The 19,447-nt window shown below is 44.4% G+C and overlaps 1 protein-coding gene across 1 annotated transcript in view; it reads right to left on the bottom strand.

Moving 5' to 3' along the window:
* The window catches only part of LOC139777778 (fat-like cadherin-related tumor suppressor homolog), a 104,717-nt gene extending 92,093 nt beyond the window's left edge, over positions 1 to 12,624 (bottom strand). The window contains exon 1 of the mRNA XM_071715384.1: positions 12,122 to 12,624. The gene's annotated coding sequence lies outside the window, so the exon portion shown is untranslated. The remainder of the gene's footprint in view (positions 1 to 12,121) is intronic.
* Positions 12,625 to 19,447: the final 6,823 nt, after the last annotated feature.

Below are 19,447 nucleotides of genomic sequence, written 5' to 3' on the forward strand. Positions count from 1 at the left end.
TAACGTACATTGAAATTATTTCTTTTTTTTTAATTATTTACTTAAAAAGTTTCGCCAAGTTTTTACTTTATTCATGCAGTTTATTGTTTGTCTTCAAATTCACGTAGTTTATTGCTAGTCTTTTTGTTTTTATATCACATATATTTCACTTTTTTACATTATTCTTTTTTCTCTGATATTTTTATTTTGTACAGCGCCGACACATACACAATCATTTCAAATTTATATTTCCAGCTCTTGTTCCGTTAAAACGATGAAATTTATCACAACGACGATGCTCCACCGCGGGCTATAAAAATGTGCATAGGACAAATAAAGCGAATATTCTTGAGAAAAGTTATTAAAGTAAATTCTATGTGTATGGATGTACGATTTTTTGCATTGTAATATAAACTATTAATATACAAATATCGATATAAAGATTTTTGTATGTTTTATACAAACTGAGCACTAATGGGATAACATACACTCCTATTCGTTCAAATATGTTAATCTGCTCATAATTCTGCTCACATTGCGGAATATAAGAACACCGTCCTTATTATAATTTCAATATTTGATTAAGTCATATGCGAGAACTTTTTTTTCTCCCGGTTTTTAATCCAATATACCAAACACATATATAAGGTTAAAGATAAAATAAAATTGCGGCCCCGTCCACGAATTAGCATAATATGTTAATGATACTTGCAATATATTAGCATACTACGGAGGCTCACTGTGCCACCTACTGTCTCCTCTCGACTTCCTGGATAGCGCAATTAATAATTTCGCTATATTACTTAACGTGTGCCACTGTACCGGATTAAAAACGCCCCAGCTACGAGCTACGTACCACCTACGTTCCAACCGTGTCGTCTGCAGGAAACGGGCGGCGGCGGAACCGCGGATGTGCGGGTCGTCGCACCGTTTACGTAAGACAACGGCAGTGGCGTAAAAACGACTAAAGGGGCCGCAGGATTAGCGGAGGGCTTTTCCTCTCTCTCTCTCTCTCTCTCTCCCCTCTCTCTCTCGGTATATCTCGGCGTTGTGCCGCGTCGAGAACCAAATTAGCAAGGGGGCTTATTACCACGTTGCAGCTGTGCGCCATCGTAATCCGCCGCCGGTGCTCTCTTCCTGGGTGTGCGTAGCCGTGTAACCGTGAGGCTCTTCGCGGTACGTTATTGTCTCTAATTTAAACCGGCGATTTCCTGTCACTCCGGGTCGCGGCTAAGGCTGCGGCGCTACGTACATACACGCTCTGCGAGCGAATGCTTGCTCGCCCATTCATTCGCACGCCCGCTCGGCCGCCGGCTGGCTCGGGAACAGGATTACGTGGGCTAAATCAGTACTACGCAAAGTGGCGGTGGTTCGCGAATCGGTACACCGATCGAGTTTCTCAATTAGCTTACGATTTAAGCACATGGTAAAGATATATGAGATAAACAATTATTTGTGGTTCTTGATTTATAATATTAGACTTTCAACTTTATGGACATGACCATTAATTTTCATTTTTGCGAATACGCATGAAAGAAGACAACTTCGTTACCCATCTATACTTACTATTTTAGATATAAAAAAAAAGAAACATATTAAAAACATTGTCAATTAAACTCCTCTTGATCTCATCTACCTATCGTGATGAGAAATTCCGCAGGTTTTTCTTAACTTTTCGAGTCTTCTAAGTTTGCGATAAGCCTGCTGTCGGTTTGTCATATCGAGTTTGAGGAGCACTGAGCATTACTTTGGTATGCACGTGGAATACGCGTGGGTTTCTTCAACGTTGGCCACCGGCAACGCAACTGATGTCGTGGAGAGCGTATAAGCGGAGGAAGCGATCGTGCGAGGTCTAAGAAGAGTAAGGACGCGAAGCTTTGTGTCCAGTAATCTTCTCAAAAAGGGGAGATACATATTTTTTATAAAAATACAGTCTCACAAGCAGAATGCTTAATGCTTAGAAATATTTAAGCGAAAAGACATGAAAAGACGTAACAGTCGAGATATCTCTCGCGACGTAGAGACATTTATATATTCTAAATTCTAAAGGAATAAAGAGAAATTGTAGTTTTTACCTCATATTTTCGGCATTAGCAATATTGCGTTAATATTTTTTTTTTTTTAATACGACACTCATAATATTATGGATTGCTAAGCGTGTTATTTAGTATCTTCAGAGTCTTTTATCGTCGTTAACGCGGTAAACGCAGACCGAAATGTTATTGTGAAACGTTGGCAACGGTATTCCGCACGGTGAATGATCGGCGACGATCGGTCGGGTGCCACGTGAGAAAAGCCGTTCTTCTTTTTACGACGCACAAGCGATCTCTCGCGAGCCCCGCGGTAGTACACGTATACCAACGCGAAACCGGTCGAGCTATTATTTTTTTATGACGTAATTATCGTCAAAGCCTGCCCTGCGCTGGATTGGCCCGGACTTGGAACCGCGCTCTCTCTCTCTCTCTTTCTCCGTTGCTTCTTCCTGTTCACCCTCTATCGCCCATCTCCTTCATTCTCTTTCTCTCTTTCTCTCTCTTTCTTTCCCCTCCGCCGTAATCGCTCAGGGCAGACCAATCTTCGATGTTCTGATTTTGTTACAGACTGCGGGAGAGAGTTTTAGACCCACGTAATTTCCACGTTATTAATCCGCTCAGGGTCGTGCTGCATTCCCATTTGCGCCCGAGCCGTCGCACATCCCGGTCGAGGACTTTTCCTCAACGATCGGCGTAATCATGGTTGGTTCGGATTACTCCCAAGATTCTTGTGCATACACAAAATACATATTCTACAGATACTTTGATCAAATGTTCTCTACACAATAAAATATATATTCACAAGCACTATGTTGAACTATGCTTATACTAAAACGATCAATATTCAAGAGTTGTTCTCTCGCTATCGAAATCACGTAACACTACTGTGATATTTCTTCATAACTCGAAAACATAGAATAACTGTATAAATTGTAAGCTTTATGATACACTGAGAAAAAAAATTGTTAATCCGAAAAAATATTTAGTCCGATACGAGCAACTAAACATGTTAGTTAGTTAACTAGACATTAGTTGTTTCAGCAATTATTAAGTTGCACTAAAAAAGATATAGTGTATTCTTGTCAACCATCACAATTTTTTAATCAAGAATTAATTAATTCAACTAATGTTTAGTTAAACTAACTAACATGTTTAGTTGCACGTATCGGACTAAATATTTTGTTTGGATTAATAAATTTCTTTTCTCAGTGTAGAAGCAATCGAGAAAGCATTGGCACAGTAGCAATTTCAAACACAATAAAAATATGTTATTTATGAAGAGGATGCATTCTCTCAGAGAATTTGATGACATTTTCGCAGAAATATAATTCTTCACACAGATCGAAGCCGTTATTCCACGCTCTCTTAATGACTCGCCTCAAGCTTTCTTCAAATGTATTTTACGACACTCAGCATTATCTTACTGCAGCACGAAACTACGTGATGAAAACGATTCCAGAAAACAGCAGCTTTTAAAGCGAGAATATACGTATAAACGACGAACTAATGCCGGTGATGTTTTGAGAGGAGTGTGTTAAAAATATATATCCTCTTCTGCAGCGGGCACAGAGCACCATGACGCTTTAAGTTTACAGTTAGTGTATTCACTTCTATATATAGATAAGGCTCTGTTGCTTCTACGTACAAAATGCATACGTATAATATAATCTTTATGTTTTACGAATTATTCATATTTGAAACCGCTCTGACATATCATCCTCCCATTTAATTTGAAAGTAAAACACAGGAAAATCTGGTAAGCGAAGAGAAATAAATCCTTTTCCACCGTGCAAATGCATAAAAGAAAACGCATGAAAAACACAGCTTACGAAAAATATTTTTCGTTCGACGTTATACAATTTCCGCGCGGATTTATTTCTCATTTAGCGGGGCTTCCGCGCACGGAGAAAGAATCGCTTTGTCTCGTTTTCATTTTGACGCTGCAGTTGTCAAAATTGCATAATAAATGACACTGATTTCGTACAAAAATCCGTGAGTTTCTTTCCGCCCGAAATCTGCCTCTGTTCACTTCAAAGCGCATTGACCGACCGGTTTGGGCGTGAATGAATGCCGGATGGCAAATACAATTTTAATGGAATGGCGCATCGAATTACCTACAGCCCTGTTTCCGTCATACAGATTTCATTTCTCCGCCACTCGTTCTGACACATACATTGTTTTATCATAATCTTCTTAGCGCTACTGTCACAAAAGGCTGCTAAATCCGCTTACACGCAAACGCGATCGAGATCGGGCGACTATTCGTCGCGTTACCGAATTAGCAACGAGAATCCGCGACAGAACGCAACGTGAAAAACTCATTAACTCGTTCGCTAATAATATTATGAAGCATCACGTTTATCTGTACGATATTGATTATAACTGTTACTGCTAAAGTTTCATTTGTTATCGCATGATTACCGATTCTTCCCTGTTATCCCACAGTATTACGCGATATACTTTTTACGTTTATCTCCGTAACAGCTACATGCTTTGTACAAGTTACAAAATATAAAATTGTCTTTGTTAACGTTAATACACGAGATGTGTACATCGATTCAATGAAATCGTCAGCTACAATGGTTCGTAAATATTATACGTGCCATAAATAAGCATTACAGGGTGTATTTTTTTTCGTGTGCCAATTATCTTCGCCAATTATCTCAGAAAGTATTGGTTTATTGGACAAATGTTTCAGATAAAAATTGGAGGGTTCAGAGAAGGCCAATAAACGATCTTATTAAATCTTATTTTGGGCCCGTGTTGGGCGCAGTAGGGCCCAAATTAAATTTTTTAAGTAAAAACCCCCATTTTTTATTGTATCGTCTTTTTCTATTAATTAATTTGAACAACTTTTGTCTGAAACATTTTTTTATTTGCCTAATACTTCTTGAGATATTCAAGGAAAACTTGGGAACTTTTTCAATATTTAACTCACGATATCTCGATAATTGATATGCCAATACAATTTCTTTTTTATAATATTTTGCATATCTTATACTTTGCAAACTAATTTTTATTTTTGCGTTTTATAATTCTAAATTCTTAATATCGTAAATATATTACTAACTGTCCATCTATTGGGACCTGTCCCGGTATTAGTACTTTTACCTTACATATACATTTTTCCTAATTAAAATGCGCATAGGTTCCGGTATATGAAATCAATGTACGGTAATGCGTACACGTATTCGATTATTCGCTGTATACACGCAGCTGCCACTCAGGAAATTAACTGTCAAGATAGCTTCGAAGCTATGCATTCTTTGACTCGGCGGTTGTCGATCCACAAGCGCACTGAATGAGAAGAAATACAGCAAGTCATTATATAACGAATTGCTGATACAATGAGGACGGTAAAGGTGCGAGGATAAATTTGAGTTTAAATAACTCCTTAAAGACACACGTTCTGTTTGCCGCTGTATGAGCCAAGAAATGAAGACCGAAGTGCAAAATAAACAATCTCATCGCATTCTGATGCTTTGAAAAGAAAAATCTCGGATAATAATTTCCCGTCAAGCTTCGTTCGCGTAATTAATTTTTCCCTTCGCTGCTTTCGGAACTTTTGGCGATAAATAATTTTCGAGCGGCACAAAAAAAAGAATAATGCAATCATTTATCACGAGTGTATTGTTACAAAGAGGCAGGCAGGCTCGAGCAGGCTTAACTTGTTTCCCAGAGTGTATACCTGCTGGTGTGAAGACCTTCGACAGTGCCAGGTGTTTGAGATTACCTGCTTATATTTAGAAGAGATTTTCTTCCAAGGTAGAAATACAACTCAAACACTAGCACTGCATTGTCGCTACGTTATCGTCAGGTAAGATCAAGTAATTGCCAGTAAATTTTCTCATTTTTGTTTTCACACTTTATCACATCTTCCATAGTTTTAAACCGCGCGTAAAATTTATTTATTCGACAAAACCTGATCATTTAGCGTTAAAGCAATTACAAATTTTCTAAGCGAAAATCTTCACTTCTTAGCTTTTCGCCCATATAAAAGAAAATTATACGGTGGTAACTCGAACAATAATGCTGTCGGCGTTTTGTTTCGTTGCAATCTACTTTCATTCGCATTGTTTCATCACGGCGTGCGAAACAATGATTAAAATCTCAAATTAACCTGTCGCACTTGCTACTGCGTTTCATTTGTTTGGACGATTACCAAATCTCGAGGAATCTTTATGTCATCGAGAGGAAGTATGCGTTACATACAGGTCAATGGCTCAAAACTATTCGAGGGCCATAAAAGTCATATGCACACGCGCAATCGCGGTTGCGATCGCGAGTGTCTTTGAAGCGGAAAACCGAACGACATAGCGGTCGCATAACCGATAAGATAGTAAAATCGACGGTATCGATCGCTCGCGCGACTCGTACCTGCCGATCGGGTCGCGAGATTTTCGGCATCCACTCGTGGAATGTCGAACGATTCAGAAAACCTTAAGACTGGGTCGGGTTAGGTTGAATACATCGCGTCACGATATCAAACTGCGTTTTTCAGCGCATCAAGCCCGCAACGTACATATTTCGAGAGCTGCTTTCATATATGTAAAGAAAAATATATATTTAAATATTTATTAAAGTATATAATATATAATATATTTATTTTTTTTTTCTTCCCACAAGTGCAGGTATGTGCATGTTCTTCGCCTTTTTCATGCTCTGCTTACGACGTAAGTGGTGGCAACGGACTCGCATGGACACTTACGAGAAGGTAAGTGACATTTCGGGGTGTGTTTACGAACAAGCTCGTGCAAGCTATAACGCGACTCGTCGCTTTTTCTCAAACAGAACCCGGTTAGATTTGCACCGTAATCGAATAAGCGCCGTCTGCCTCTCCGGTGGAATTATTCAGCGAGGCAGGAGCACGCGCGCGCACACACACCATATGAATTCGAGCCGAATGAGTGCCACGAATGAGTGGTGGAAGACGAATGAGAAACAGAAAGAAAGAGAGGCAGGCAGCATTCTGCCTGGTTTATACGCAGTGGCGCTCATCGCAGATCACGATAAACGGAACACGATGTTGCGTCTGGATTCGTACACTTTGATATGCATGTACTAGATAAAATCGATACTATTACTTATTAAATTATTAACGAATATAGGAATTATGCGTATATGAATAAATATTAACGGTATTAGAAATCGATAGCTCGAAATGGAACAAATTTTTCTTTCCAGGGCCAATAATTCATATTGCAAGCTACGATGCGGCAAAGTTAGAATAACGGTCGCACTAAACTTTCTACTCCGCAGTTTTTTCAATTTTCGCGACGAGCAAAGTTCCAGCAGGTTATCACAAGCAGCCGATTATCATAAATTTACCGTCCGATCGTAGACACGCTTCTACGCGTTAATGCGTGCACGCGCGACGGAATGTTTCGCGCATACATCGCACCGTTTTACAACCGCGCGCGCGACAACGTGTTGAGATACGACTGGTCGCATAAATACACGCCGAATCCCATACGAGTTAAAGCCCAACGCGTTCTCGAGTGTGAAAAAAAATTTTAAGACAAACGAAGCTGCGCGTTTATCTCCGCGTGGCGAGTGAATCCGCTATCCTTCATCTCGCCTCGCTTTCCTCCGTAAAATTAGCTGCGTTCTCGAGGATCATCGTCTTTCGACCGCAGGACAGAGACGAGGACGCGGCAGCTGCTCCTGCGCGTCAAATCCGAGGCGTAGTGTTGCCTTTATACTTCGGGCGGCCTTTTACCAAGATATTTATTGTCGTTCTCGAATTCACGACCCGTTACAGGCGCGAATGTGCCTGTAAGACTCTTTCTTCCACTCACTCTCGCTTTGCTTTTAAAAATGAAATCTGCTGACGACGACGAGCACTTGATCTCGTTCGAAAAATGGTGACGGTGATACCGTACATATTTTTGAGCAAGTTATTCTACTTGTTTTTTTATTTCTCTGAGATAGATAGTTTTGATTTATAAATGTTCAGATATTCAGATGTTCTTTTCTGAATATATCTGCCAATACGAGAGAGTTTAAAGACATCTAATGTATATACATTCCAGAATGACAGTCGGGCTGTTTGAATTGGGAAGCTTTCCGAACGGTCACACGATAGGTTCTCCGGTTTCGGTCACGAGAGAACCGTTGAAAAGTTTTCTCCGACTCCAGATAAGCTAATTTTTCATTCTAAAAAGCTAAAACGCCTAAAACGATCATTGACACCACGCATTCGGAGTATATTAATCAGCACTTATCGACGACACTTAAGCGTATCTGTCCGACCGGCATTTCCAGGACGGACAATGGCTAATCGTCGGAGCCACCTGTCCCCGTCGTAATCTCACAGGGTATAATTAACGAAGCGGCGTTAACATGCGGACTCGAATGGAGTGGGTCAAAGACACTCACAGAAACTATGTCTGTTCGACGTCTAAATGGCATGCTATCCGTCGACGATGATGCAACAAAGATACCCCGCTACGTCTCATACTCGAACACCATTATTATAATTAATGGGCAATAAGACGGTACGTGGGGCGCGTTTCAGACGAGCAACGTCAATAAAGATAACAAATTCCTGATTTATCTAACATTCCTACAAATATGAGACTTATTTGTCGAGATATATATTATAAAAGGCTGCATATTTTATTTCACAGTAATCCTAAGCCCAAATAAAAAACTATATTTATTCTAGATATCTTGGAAAAATTCGAGCCTTCGTTAATGTTGGCTATACATTTACCTTGAAAATATCCTTGAATGCACATAAAGATCATAATCCGCCGTAATCTAAAATTTATGGAGGTGCTTTTTTTGCATGCAATCCTTCGCTGCATCGATCGGGGCGCACACACAGCTTTTAACAAAACGCCAGATGTTGCATAGTTACTAGTTACTGAGCTGTACGGAAACGATCACGGTTATACGAAACTGACTGCTACCGGTTAGAAAAAGCAGGAACGGTAACTCAATAATGCATAAAGGCAACGTAACGTCAACGATGTATGCCGCGTTCGCGCAAGAACACGAAGACAGATAAACGTAACCAACGAGATAGTCGAGTCTCCGTGCACGTGCTCTGTACGCCATCGGCTTTATCATTTTTTCATGCAGCCGGCGGTACGTATCAGTTCAGAGTTTCTAAAGCGGAAGATTAGAACGATCCCCCGGCGTTTGAGCGTGCGATCATTTTTTTTTCCACCGGCATCGCGCGACGCATTCTTATTCTCCACAAATCTACAAAAAGGCCACGAAGTTCAGAAGCCGACGGGCGTTCGGCGCTCGGTAGAGAAGTTGGAAAACTGTCACGTAAACTTTTCTATATACTTCGGACGGCTTATTTCGCGTTACAACGGTTATACCATGCATCTACCCGTACCGCATCACATGAGCCACACGGAACAACGATATCGCTTAACTGAAACCAGGATTTTAACGAGAAATTACGACGTTCGCCAATCAGTATTTTCGCGTGGAGATCAATTTACAGAGAGGTATAGAATGTCACTCCCTTTTTCTCGAAGTCGTTCCTTGCAATTTCGATTTTTACGCGTGCGTCGCTAGATAACGGGGTACGTGACTAGCTTAAAGTAAATGTGAGTATAATACACAAAACCTTTTTTTTTTTACATATTTATCCAAAGCCACTTGCCGATTTCCCAACAAATTCCATCCAATATTTTGCCTCTCAAGGACGGAATGTAGAAAGAACTGGTTTCTCACCGTACATCAAACTCGTTCCGTAACAGAATACGTTGAAGGACTTGGCCGTTCGAAAAATCGACGGCGCGATTCAAGCGTCACGGCGAGGTTCACGTGTAATTAACGTTAGCGAGGAATCGCATAAAGAGGGCGATACATCTACAACGCGTCTGAATCAATTACTCCGCAAAACTGGAGTTCCCTTTCCGTAACATTCATCCATTCTATTATTACTGTACCGTGAATCGTCAACGATGACCGTCAAATGAGAGTAAAAATAAGAATCACGAAAGCCTCCAATTATAGATGCGACGCTCTTTTTTCCTTCAGCACATTAAAGACACGTCTCACTGACACAACCGCGGCGGAAAAACACTCATTACGCGTCCGAAGGAAACTGGTGCGCGATCGTTCGGCAAAGGCGGGGCGGGAGCGGACGACTTCCCGCGTCTTTATTCTCGCTTCGGTGCACAATTGAAGAATTCCTTTGAGCTGCCTCCTTCCACGAATCACCGAGCCACGATGTACACGCGGCGCAACGAGAGAGAGAGAGAGAGAGAGAGAAAGAGAGACCGGGCGTCGTCACGACGACGACGTCGGTTTGTTGACACTGCACGTAGAGACACGGGCGTGTTCCCTCTTGATACTCGCACACGCGCGTACAAACACCGGCGCCAAGCAAAATAAACACCCCGAGGTGTCTACGCCGAATGGGGGAGTATCGAAATATCGCAGCCACCGCGTCGCGCGGTTCCGCGAAAAAGTTTCGACCGCCTTCGAAGTTGGACAATGTGGACTGTCTAACACTGCCTGTCGTTCAAGCTCGAATCAAAGTCGGGTAGAATTACGTTGCGGCTGCTTGAATTGTTTGCCGGAGCGTTGCACGTCTACCTATACGTTATACGGATTATGCGTAAACAATGCGTAAACATGCGTAATCTGCGTGAAAGAGTTACGATCGGTTACGATGCTCGTGCGTTCTTGTTTTTTTTTCCGGCTTAAAGCCTTTGTAGGAAGAAAGGGAAAGAGAGAGAGAGAGAGAGAGAGAGAGAGAGAGAGAGAGAGAGAGAAAATGAAAGAGAATAAACTGAACCTTTGTGTTTTTTTCATTAAGTCAGCCGGATATCAAATGTACGTAATGTCAAAAAAAAAAATTCAGTTACATTAAAATCAACATGACGTGCTGTATCACATGCATGACACGCGAGAACTTTTATAATAACGATATCTTCATTCAACAAACCCACGCGGCATTGGCTTTTTACTCGCATAACGACGAAAACACCGCAGAAACATATCGGTATAATTACTGCTGCGCAGCGCAATAACTTTTACGAATAATAATTTAAACGTAGCGCATCGCGTTTTATATTATGTTCGCCCAGTTCGACGTAAAAAGCTCGGAGTTATATAAATTGCGCCGAACGATGTAAAATGAATTTACGTGCCCCGGCGCTGTGTATTAAAACGGACCGCGGAAAAAAATATATACATATATATATGCCCGCGGATTTTTTTATCAGCGTGCGCGCTAACTGAATTTAGATAGAAACGAGCAGCAACATTTCGGATCCATCCGCTTTCGCTCCGAAAAAGCGGCCGCGAGAATCGGACGGGGTCAATCAAACGAAACGCTATCCATTCAAAAATCATGCTCATTCATCTCGCTCGGCGATAATAACGACCAAATAAAAGCGGCGTCATATTGCCGGAATGATATCGTCCCGTAACGAATCGTTATCACGTCCGATCGAAACACCCAGAACAGTCGGCGCTGATTCATAAAGAACTTTCGTGGAAAAAATCTCACGAGGAGGTTTCATTTCGCGCGCGAGTAAAATGCTCCGGCAAAAAAAGGCGCGGAGCGTTTCACGCGACGCGCGACGCGCAGTTCGCGCTTTTTTCCCCGCTCGGAAAAAGCCGAGTCTCTTTGGAAGCGCGATGAAAAAAACCGGGGAACGAGTTTCACTCCGAAACTCGCGCGGACGAGACAGCGCGTCGTTTAAATTATCCCGCCGCGTAACCTCCGCACCGGTTTCGATTGCAAACAATGGAGCTTCCGAATCGAGACTCGTATCGATTATCCTACGCTTTTCGATCGCTATTTTCGATCCCCAGCTTTCCCCGACGCGCGCGCGAAAGATCGCGAGGAGCTGATCTAAGAGATTCGGTCGTTATTCGAGGACGCCATCTTGTCCGATCCGACGAGCGAGATCGAATTGTCAGATTGAGGCAACGACCGTCTCGCGTAAATCGTCGTCGCCGAGAACGCCTCGCGGCCGCGCTCTCCGCGACGATTCGTAATTTAACACGGTCCGCTTGCTTTCACGCCGATCTCGCGCATTCCGCGCCGCCAGAAGCGCGACGCGGCACGGCGCGTCCTTTGTCTCTCGCGGAAGCGAGGAAAACGATCGGGATCGGGAAGAGACACTGACCTTGCTGTGCGCGCTGCGATCCCCGCGACGCCGGCCGCGTCCCCGCGTCACTCTCGCGACAGGAACAGACGGCGGAGTCCCCTCCGCCGCTCTCTCGCTATTGTGCTTCAGGTAATCCAAAAATTCCGCGTAGGGAGCACACCACTCGTCTCGCGTCGCGTCGCGTCGCGTCGCGTGCCGTCCACCGGAGTCTCACTGAAAGCCAAGTTCTCCTCACATTCGCGCACCGTACGTTAAAGAACCGTGTCACTGCACTCTGAAGTTAGCCGCGAAGCGATCCTTTTCGGAACGGGCGACGCGGCGCCGCGCCGCTTCTTTCGCCCGGGCAACCAACGCAACACGGCGCGATATACATTCACTCGTACGTCGCCGTGCGGCGTGCGACTCCGCGGAAAACGCGCGCGACAACGATCTCACATCGGCGACGGAGCAGTTCGGAGCTCTGCCTCCACGTGGAAGCGAGCGACCGCCGCGAACGTACGTCCGTCACGTCGGAACGGCAAACCGAGACTAGCGCGCCGCTGCGCCCCGCTGCGGACGTCGAGAAAGGCGAGCCTAGTAGACCCGCGCTGTCTCTCTCTTTTCCCCGCCGCCGCGCGCCGCGCCGTCCGTCTATCACTCTCTCTCCCTCTCTCTCCCCCCTCTCCCCCCGCTCTTTCGTCGCGCACCGAACGACTCGCGCGCGAACTCGCTTCTCTCTCTCGCTCGCACTTGAACCTCTTTCCCCTCGATCGCCGCGGTCGTTCTCCATTCCTCTCTCGATTCCCCACACCGTCCCCCTCGATGCTCCGTCCCCCCCCCCTTCCCCGTTCCTCACCTGCCGACCGGCCTGCCGACGCGCTCCTCCACGGCCGGCGACGATCCCTTCTCTCCACGGACGATCTCTTATGCCGGTCGGGCCAATCCGATCCCTTTTCCAACCGTAGTCCGGTGCGAACACGTTACCGCGTGCACCGTGCCTCTGTCAGCGTTCCCCTGCCTGCGCTCGGCCCCTCTCCGGAGTAAAACTCCCCGCGTTATGCATCGATGCGCTCGCACACGCAAGTTCGGGCATCGCGCGCTTCTTCTCTCGTTCCCTCTCTCTTTCTCTCTCTTTTTCTTTCTTCACGCCGGCCGGCCCCACGTTACGATGCGTTTTGCCGTCCGCAATCAACGGTCGACGCTCGCGACTGGACGGCGGTCGCACAAAAAAGGGGGTCAGCTCGCGGGTGGGATTTAAAACCGAGGGCGGTTGCGTTTTGCCGAGACTCCGCTCGAAATCGCGCGAAAATGCGTTCTGTCGCGTCGGGGCAGCGTAACTCCGAAAGAGCCGGTCGTACAATAATAGGGAAGCGCCGATAAACTCGCCGAGTGGATACTCGGCCGTTAATCCGTGTCGATGCGGCGATGAAGAGAGAGCGTTTTTGTCAGCCGATATTCAACGCGACGTGGATGGAAGCGAAGCGGTTTTAATGGAGAGCTCGCGTACAAATTGTTGCGCACTTTATAAATATATCGGGATCTACGCGCCGATGGCAAGCCCCCGAACAATGTCACGGGAAGCCACGTCGATAAAAGGAGTAAAATCTGCACTGTCAGAAGAAACAAATTTCAAGATTTCTCACTTATTATTATTGTTTAAAAGATTGGTTGCCTTTTATTTTATACACATACATATTTGTGCTCGTTACACACACATTTATTAAAATACTCATTACCGCGTGCGACTGGTAATAATGCGCAATAACAAAATAACGGGTTACGTGTTTCATATTTTCGAACAACACGCAAGAACGTACGGTCAAATATTATCTAGTTTTGCCGTCATCTTTGAACAGCTCATTATATGCAGATTACGCAAAGACTGAAATCATCGCGATAATATTGCCGATGCATTTAGCAAACGCCACTGCTTCATAAAGCGATAAATAATTGCTCGGTGAGAGGAGGCATTGTACTGTTTTTCGGTAATCAGGCGTGAATAACAATGGTTAATCATGCATGAAACGCATATGAAAGTATACGCTTTGTTCTGTTTTTAATGCACCGAGGTCCGTATCGATCGAACAACAATGTATTAGAAGCAATGTAAATATTTTTAAAACTCTCTCACGACGTTATCACGATATGTTTAATTGCGTCAATACAGCTAATATTTCTAACGATTATTTCTAACGTTCATTGCGCTGGCGAGCGACGTAAGAGACACGAGATTCCATTGATATCTGATTATTTCCTTTGAAATTTAATACAATTATCGATCGTGAATATATGTTAAATAAGAGACTCAACGTTGAGCGGGACGAGTGTTACCACGTCCGCGAATTGTTTATAGAGCATAAATTTTCAGACTGCCGCTCTAATTGACTCGTAAATTTCGCTCGTGCAGTAAATCATACCTGCGACGCTGCGTACCTGCGTTCGCAAAAATTTACGTTATTATAACAGTCTTTCGGCGCGAGACGTGAGAGATGCGTTACGCTCGAACAATCACGTTTCCGGAAAAAGGACTTCACGAGGAATCGACCATTAATGTCGCCGGGTTAGCATTTAAATTCACGCACGGCGTCAAAGATGCAGGTGGCACTCTTTAGACAACTCTAAATTGCGTCCACCGACAGACAAACGCACGGCCGCAGCCAGTCCTGTGTTTGCCCCGGTAGTTGCCAGCGACTAAGCTAACGGAGCCGGCCAGCATGTACCGGGAACTCGCAGAAAAGGGACACGAACAGAAGGCCCCTTAGTCCTCTGTCTCTGTGTTCCACTACCCCCCGCCGTTATACTTGTCTTATCGACGCCCCGTCGTCCACGGTGCTCTCGGCATCTCACCCTCGCCAGTCAGAATTACGTTTGTGTGCTCGGACACCATTACCTTAATTAAGAGCGAAGTTTTCTCAAGCTGCCCGCGCGCGAACACTTCCTCCAAACTAAGTTCTCTATTGATTTTATCTTAATATCCTTAAGTTCTTCGCAGTTCCTCCTTTTATTCTTCTTCCTCCGCCACTCGAAGGGAGCTACGTGCCGCGACTAAATGGCTTTACATGCATAAGACGTCTCGTCATTAATGTCGCAAAACTTATCGCCGCCTTAATGAGAATTTCTCGTAACTCCATTTTTCTAAATATGACGCGCGACGCGAAGACTGTTTAAGAATTTTTTTAATGTAGTTGCGCATCAAGTTCAGAATTCACTCTCTTAAATGATTTACGATGTTACGCTTTACGGCGCCGGAGAACGGATGTCTTTATCACGGGATAACGATAAAATACTTATCTTCTTTAGTAAAAGTAAAACTGCGAAAAATCCTCTCTCATCACGCCGCGCCCATTACATGTAATATCTTTTCACGCGGGCTCCTTGTAAAGGATTTCGGATATCATTATTGCCTTAGAGTGGCAGTTTTTAAATAATTAACTATAAGACGTTGTTAATCCGAATATTCACTCCTCCAGTCACTTTATCGTATACTTTCGTTTTTCCTTTATATCTTTTGATTGACACTTTTTTTATCCCTTTATTTTTTTTCTTTAGACTTTGAACAGGCACCGAAGAAAACGACATAAATACTCTTATTTCTGTTCGGACCTATTCATAAATGTTGCGGTAGGCCTAAAAACCATAGTGCGCTTGCTTATGTTAGTCCTTTTTGTGTTATTGGATTCTTTTCATTCAAAATATCTCTAATGCCATGCCATGCTTTACAGAAGATTCCGTGACAAAAGGGCTCTCTTTAAAAAAAAAAAAAAAAAAGATATTGGAATTCCAACTTTGTAAAAGAGCCGATCGGCGACACAGGGGAGGACAAAAATTATATATTGTACATGTATTGGAATATCTCAATGCAGATAATAAATTGCGTAAAGAATTTCATGTGAGAGCGTGTGAGAGTATGATTTAAATATATTTTACATTTGGGAGTATAAAGTAATATTAGAGATATAATATAAATTAATAAAATTGGTAAAATTTTATATTACTTTATTTAGTAAAATTTTGTTACAAATATATAATATAAAAATATATTAATATTTATCTTTTTTTAATTTATTGAATTTATTAATATTTTTGTTAACTAACTAAATATGTAATTAGATAAATATACGCGAAGATGTATTTCGATTTAAATAATCGATGTTTACTAGTTCCAGTCAAAATGCAAGTACTACCAAGTTATATGTATTAACATTTCACGTCATTTGTTTTCGATTTCTGATAGAAGGCCAAGCATTTTGCTATGAAGAATCGCGGGAGTGAGTACGACGAGAATACGTGGAGATGACGAAGAAGGAGATGGATGGAAGAACGAGAGTAATAGGAAGAGCAGCGCTTCTCCAAGAGGTGAAGAGCGACCGGGGCAAGGAAGAGAAGATGAAGCCGAAAGAATCAGTCGGTCGTGGTAGAGCCCGTCTTGGCCTATACTGGACTCAAGGCTATCAACCTCTAAGCATCCATTAACTACCAGACGTCGAGGTGTACGGGCGCGCATACATGCACACGCACACCCGCGAATGCATGTATACACACGCATTCGCGGAGACGGCTACCCCGCTGTATTTCACCGGCCGGCGTCCGCAATTTCGCGGTTCCAAGCAACGGTGCTGATTAGACCGCAAACGTCGCTCCCGCTCCCGTTGCTGGCGGCCGAAAGCGCACGGCCGCCGATGCTAAATGCGCTTTGTCAGATCGTTGAAAATTTTATTTTGCGAACGCATGTGTTTCGCTCGCCGAATGTGTGTCGTTCTATATATGCGTATACGTTCAAAGCGAGGAATGCGCGATCGCGAAATGCCGAAATACCGAACGCGAGTTCGGGGTCGTGGGTCGCGGTCACAACGGTACGCGAAGACCGGCGCGGCGCGATCTACCTCGAAAGAGAGACGCCGCTCGAGAGCAACAAGTGAAAGTCAGTTTGCCACGGAACAACGTAGTCGGAAATCGTGCGCGGTGCGCATTATCTCGTTTCCCCAGTCCGCTGCCTTCACCCGATATAATCAGCTCGATCGTATCCGTTAAGATCTTGCCTCGCTTCGACTCGTTATTAACCGTTATCAGCTTCGATCGAGATATCGGTCGATGCAAACGACCTCGTCGACTCGGCGCGGCGCGTCCATCGTTTCCCGATCAGCGCCGACGTAAGCCGACGTTTGATGAATTCAATCTCGCCGAGCTAGCGCGCAATGGTAACGCGGCGCTAGTCCGTCCGTTCGCGCGCAGCTCGAACAAACCTGACCGACAAAAACTGGCCGGACAGGTAAGCGGTAGCGAAATACCTGACGCCGCGCCGTAAGGCTAAACGCGGCGTGGTAGACGCTGTCCTAGACGGGGCCGTTTCGCTCGGCGCGAGGCCGGCGAGGCGCGAGCACGTTTCCTTCGGCCGCGAATACCGCCGTGCGTGCGTTAACGAGTACGCGAGGTGGATTGTTACCTCGTCGCCTATGATTTACAGCGACTTTAAAGATGAGATTGGCCTTTTGTTGAGTACACTCACGGGATGTAACGATGATCCGACGTGCCGAGTAGAATTGCTGCCGAGTGGATTCGCGAGATAAACTCGCCTTTGAATAACGTGTCAAAGAGATCTTCGAGATCGCTTTGAACTAATTCGCAAGAGATGGACAATGTCGCAAATAATTTGGACTCAAAAGGGAAATAAATTAAGTATAGAGTTTCCTGGCTTACGTTAATTCGAAAGTATAGGTGTGCGGCTTGCGTCCGACTTCGATCGATTCCAGAAGATCTCGTCGGGATCGTGACCTTCGTTCGGTCATTATAGCCGCCATAAATCATACGGGAAAATTACATCGCGGACTTCTCGTGATGAGAGTATTACTTGCCGACGCGAATACGGGAATATTCTCGGTGAAATCAGACGAACTAACATCCTGCGTGTTCCGAAGCACGGGGCTCTCGCTATAAAGTTCACGTAGATATTCCATACGCAATCACGATACTTACGTTCGCGGTACCGACATTAACGAGGAAAATTTGCGTTTAACATCGAGAGAAGGTGTCGATAATGGAAGATGGGAAATGATCGGGGCTTAAGTGTACCCTGACGAGATGGTTAATGACTAATGCGAACCTGGAAAACAGTCCAAGAACGAATAAAATCGGTCCTCGTGCCCGCTGCGCTGTACAAATCGATAATTGGAACATCAGTCATTTTCACGCCCGAAATATCCAATCTTCGAAAAACACGACGCGTATTCGGCAAATCGTCGTATTTTTCCCGTTTGAATTCTCGTACAGTACACTGATTACATTATCGTTTATTTTACAGCGCCGGATGTTTCACTCGTTTAACAATCGCGGGTATTTATTGCTCGCGTGCAATTTGCGGATCTTCTGATTTCGATTCGAATTAATTTCTGCCATTCGGAGGGAGTTTGGCCTGTAAACAATCAACGCGATTATCGTAATCGAGGGTCGCACTGTTCGCTTGTTCACACCGGCGCGGGGTGGGACACGGCAGACGGCACGCATGCAATTATTTCGCTAACAGATGCCGTATGGCGCATTGATTAAAACTGCAATCATCGGACGAGACCACAGAGGCACAGAAATCCGATAAAAATCGAAGGCTCACTCTGTCTGCGACGTATATCGTCGAATAAAATTGGCAACGGTCACAGCTGGTCGGTTCCGAATTGTGTAGGAACCATTTGTAGAGATTTAGCGACCGTAGCGCGAAAATCTTTTTCGGAACGCGTAACAGTTCCGTAACTTTTGTATGTACTTTTATGACCGGACGACGCGACAGCGGTTTAGCGTTAAACGCGCGCAGCGAAAATATAGACTAACGCGCGCCACAGCCTCTGCAACTCTGTTTACGTTTTACGATTTATTTCCGGTGATGGACGCTCTGTAATATCAAGCAGTTTTCTGAGAAATGTAAAAACTCCGAACGAATCTCCCGGATTCGCTCGAAACTTCGTTGGGGCAACTATTCTCGTGTAACAAGTCACCGAACTTCGTTCCCGGAAAACTCGATTACGTTTTGAATAAATTAACGAGAGTCTTTTCCGAGCGCGCTCGTTACTCTCGCGGAAAACTGGGACGCGACCTTCTTCGCGCGCGACAGAAAAAGAACGTCCGAGGGACGTCAGTCAGGAAAAGTTGCAGCTTCGTGACACCAGCCTAACTTTGCGCCGCGAGCTCGGCCGGAGAGACGTTCGCAAGTAGAGTCTCTCTTGTCATCGCGCTGACAAATTGCTTCGCGCAAACCGTCGCTGGCTGCTAACGTAAACACGAAGCGTCGTGCTGCAGATTGTTGCACAGGCACACTTGACGCCGATACATGGGCGGATGCAAGTTGCAAAGGTCGACCTATCGATGAAGCGCCGCCGG

This window comes from Temnothorax nylanderi, unplaced genomic scaffold (genome assembly GCF_030848795.1).
Source record: "Temnothorax nylanderi isolate EJ_2023f unplaced genomic scaffold, tnyl_v1.0 TNYL_tig0162_pilon, whole genome shotgun sequence".
Taxonomy (NCBI): domain Eukaryota; kingdom Metazoa; phylum Arthropoda; class Insecta; order Hymenoptera; family Formicidae; genus Temnothorax; species Temnothorax nylanderi.